Below are 4,803 nucleotides of genomic sequence, written 5' to 3'. Positions count from 1 at the left end.
TCTCGAAGGCCTCACACATCTGAATCTCTGCTTCAGAGGGCAATCAGCAACAAGATGTCCTTGTTGATTACATCTAAAACAACACCTGTTTTCAACTTTCTTATCAAAAGTTGTCTTAGATGTAGAGGCTGTATTACTGCCCGTTTGTCTCACATATGGTGGGACATACGGGTTAAGTGGAGACTTCTTTTCAGGTGTTTTATTTTTTTCTCCACTTTTTGGTAACACTTCCTCTTGTTTTGTCTCACACGACTCAGAGGACTTGTCTGAGTTAGATGAGACATGACTCGGAGCAGAAATCTTAATACTTGCAACAGGCTTACTCACTTCTGGTTCTTTAGCAGTAACTTGAACTGGAACTGTCTGACCGTAGTCAACATCAACAGATTTCTGATTACTAGGGTTAAAAGTGTAATTATGATTGAAAGATGGTGGAACTTCATGATAACCAATTCCTCCCCTTTTTGGGGAACCTTGATCACTAACTAGGTGATCAAGTATAGCGGAGGAATTTCTGAATTGTTCAAGTTTCCTGTTAAGTTCCACCACTTTTACCTGGTGATCAGCTATCTGTTTTTCTCTTTCAGCTATTAGTTTGGTTTTTTCTTCTAGAACCTCATAGCTAAGATCAATCACTTTAATTTTTTCAGCAAGCTTTGCTTTAAGACTTTTAATATCTGTTTCACTAGCTTTAATTTTTACTTTGTAACTATTTTCTCTAGCTTTAGTGAAATGATGATCTTCTTTTAAAGTTTTATATTGCGCATCCAAACTAACAAACTGATCAGTTATAGTTGTCAGTTGTTCAGACAGATGTTCACACTTAGTACAAGGGAGTTCGGTACTTACCTCGGAGAGCTGGTCTGCCACATCTGCCATATAAGCTTCATTTTCGCCAGTTCCTTTCTCAGTATCTGCAGTTTCGATTTTTGCCAAATTGGCCTGTTCAAATACTTCTTCAACATGCAGATTCCAGTTATACTCCTCATTCTGTCTGGAAATCATGGCTCTATAGTCATTACCACTACCACTTTGCTGTGTAGATCTGTTCTGACTGCGTTCTACACGTTCATTTTTGCACTCTTTTGCAAAGTGGCCATTCTGCTGACAGTTGTAGCAGCGAACCTTCGACTTATCAAACCCTGGCCTCTCTCCGACAAACTTCCTGACAGTCTTCTTCATGAACCTCTCTACCCTTCTCACTATCATAGCCATCTGCCACTGCAGATCCATCTCCTCCAGATCATCAGCATCGATCTGTTCATAGTCTTCATCCAAAACTGCAGGATCAACGATCTTCCCCTGAATGTAGTTCTCATACGAAGCAATAAAAGACGCATAGAGAGCAAACTGCTGTTCAGCAGATTTGACACTCATGGGCATCTTCGAGTAGTTGTTGTTTGAAACACTTGGGGAATAACTACTCTTGGTCGCTTGAGGTTGAGAAGCATTTGACCCTCCAGCTACATAGCACACATCACCGTTCATGTTGAGAGATACATGTCCCTCATGTGTTGAGCTCGCGCCTGACTCTCCCTTAGAGTAATAAGCAGATGATTCAGTTTTCGAACTTGATCCAGAGTTAACCTTTGCACCATACATACCCGGATCTTGAACCTGATCGGTAGGTGTCTCCTTTCGTACCATGTTCAGTTCAAACGTTCTTAGCTTGTTAACTACTGTCTCAAGGTCATAGTCAGCAAAGTCTTTATCTTCTCTCATCAACACTGTATACATCTCCCATTTTGTGGGAGAGCATCAAGAAGCTTCTCAACAATCTCATCTTCTTTGTATGCAATTGAATAGTTGCTGAGTTCAGTCATCAGATGATAATATCTAGTGATGATATCATCAAGTGATTCATTTTTCAGATACTTGAAGACCGAGAATTGGGTTTTTAGAAGTTTAATCTTCGAAGCACGAATTCCCACATTGCCCTCAAAACGGTTTTCAAGAGCTTCCAAAAGCTCTCTAGCAATTTTATACTTTCGGAAGGTGTGAAGTATCTCTTGTGGAAGAGCCATTGTAATTGTTGCATGAGCTTTACTTTCTGCCTCATACATCTTCTTCTCTTCATCTTCCATCTCTTTGTACTTCTTGATCTGATCACGACCTTCATACTCAGTAGTAGGTGGAATGTAACCATCTTGTATACACACCCACATCTTGGCATCTTGATACTTGACATATTGTTCAAAACGATCTTTCCACGCTACATAATCCGTTTTCTTAAGCATCTTAGGTGCTTTTGTAGCCGAACCAGCTTCTACTTCCATCTTTACTAGTTCAGTAATGTTTATCGAAGACATCTTTCTCAAAACTCAAAGAAATCCGAAAATAAAAAATTTTATTTTCAAACAGCTCTGTAGGCGAAGTTGTGGATAACTTCGCTTAAAACTTAACTTCGCTAACTTTCTTAAATTCGCCGGATTGGCGAACTTGAGAACAACTTCGCTTAAGTTGAGCGAACTTGGGAGGTAGGCGAAGTTGTGGGTAACTTCGCTTGAGGTAAGCGAACTTGAAGAGGTAGGCGAAGTTGTGGATAACTTCACTTAACCTTATATCTTCGCCGAAACCCTACTAACAGTGACGGCAACTTCGCCTGATGAACACGAAGTTTCTGCAGATTAGATTTCTGGGTTTTTCGAGGTTTGTGAAGGTGTTATGGGTTGTTTAAGATTGTAGGAGGAGAGTATAGCACAAAAGCTCAGAAAACTCGTCCCGCGAATAGTTGAACAGAACGATTTCTATACCCGTGTGATAATCCCGAACCACACAATCGAGCAAATGCTTTGATACCAATTGTAGGTTCCCAGCCGGATCTACATGAGATATCGCGTTCTACGTAGGTGCGGAATCCCTATGTAAGACGTTACGAGTATAGAAAACAATACGATTAACACACGATACGATAATCAAACACGTTGTATACCAACCTTAAACACGTGATACGAAGATCACTTGATTACAGACTCTCTCTCTTGAATACACAAACTATTATGCTATTAACTGATATCGAATAAGCCGTAACCTAAACCTTATATAGACACGACAACTTCGCCTGGCATGTTCAGGCGAAGTTGTCACTAACTTCGCTCGTCTAACAAGTTCGCCCATATCAGCGAACTTGTTAGCAACTTCGCTTATACACAACATAAAACATTACAAACGCGATTACAGACACTAGACACTGAACTACTGACATCATGCACCAACAGTAACTCTCTTGCATAGCAAGGATTTGGCAACCTTTCTTGATGTACCCGGGCTTGACTGACCCTGAACGGCTGGGCCAGATGAACCAGAGGGAATATCTGTAGTGTCGGTGTATGGAATGTTTGTCTCAAAGTCAAATTCACTAACAAAATCACTGGACAATAGATCTTGAAATGATGGATCTGTTGTAGATGTATCCGGTTCAGCTTGTGTTTCTGGAGCATGTGATTCTGGTTGAGCAGTTTGTTGTTGTGGGCTGGTGGTTGTTGTTTGTGTTGGTGTTGCGGTTGTTGTTTCGGCTTCACTATCCAACTTGCTAGATCTCGGATCAACCCTTTTTTGTTTGCGATGGATGAGATCAGCAGTTGGTTCTTCACTCACGTCTTTATCAACGTTTTCAGTAACTGTCTGAGAAGGTTTCAGCGCAGTTGACTGAAATAAAGCTTTGGCAGCTTCAAGAGCACTTAACTTTTCAGGATCAGAAAGAGTGTATGTCTGATGGTGTTCTTCTTCATCTTCTTCGTCATCAGAGATTTCAAACGTTGCAGCACGTGGTTGAGCTGGTGCCACGTGCTCATTAGCAACCTGAGCTATGACAGGCTCAGCTTCAGTCTCAGCAAATCGTCCGAATTTCACCAAAGCATTTAAGCCCCGATATACCACCTTGGCCCCCTTCCTGGACTGTTTCATCAACCCAAAGGTGTTGGCTCCCATTGACTTCATATCCAAAGTATCAACGGATCTTACCAGGTCAGTGTAATGAGAATCGAAAATCATCTATAAAAATCTTGGATACATAAGGAGCATATCCTTCTTCTTCGCCTTCAAATTGCTCATCATTTCATTGAAGACAAACTTGGAATAACTGTAATTCCAATCCATGATCAGAGCAACGATGGAAGACATTTGAGTGTGGCTGATTTCATCTGAACCTCCCTTCCTCCCCAAGATACATGTAAAGAACGTGTGTAATAGGTATCTCCAATACGGGTGAAATAACTTCTTGATTGCTGGAGGATAGGTGCCTTCGTAACCCATTCTGGTGAGAACCTCAGTAACTTCAGCAACAGAGTACTCTGTCGGGTAATCAGATTGATCCCCAGACATAAGAACTTCTCTAATAATGGCCTATGTGACAACAACTGGCATCTTTTGTACTTTGGAGTCTATAGACATGACTCCATCTGGCCCTCGTGGATTGATTGACGTGTTGTTCCAAAATTCGGTGACCACCTTCTTACATATGACAGGGTTCACTCATAGTCCATGCGAGATCCGGCAAGTGTTAAGTCCGACTATCATCGACTTGAATTCCTTGTGGGCCATGGGTGGATCAAACAAATGACCAGCTATGTTATGCGTATCAACAAACTTTAACGGATTCTGATCAGCCATTTCTACACCAAACGTATCAAGTTAGATAATATATAGATTAATTTGATAGTATTTAAAATGGTCCATGACTTATAAGGGATTTGGGCCATAGATTTGAAACAGGCCCAAAGAGGACTCATTTGAAAGCCCAAGAGATCCATTAGTTGGCCCAAGAAGAACAACAGAGCATAGGATTAAGCCCGACAGAGAGTA

Source organism: Bidens hawaiensis, unplaced genomic scaffold (genome assembly GCF_021521415.1).
Source record: "Bidens hawaiensis isolate Kalapana, Puna unplaced genomic scaffold, B.hawaiensis_p1.1 tig00033237_1, whole genome shotgun sequence".
In the NCBI taxonomy this organism is placed as follows: Eukaryota; Viridiplantae; Streptophyta; class Magnoliopsida; order Asterales; family Asteraceae; genus Bidens; species Bidens hawaiensis.
The sequence above is the reverse complement of the archived record's forward strand: the minus strand, read 5'-3'. Positions refer to the sequence as shown.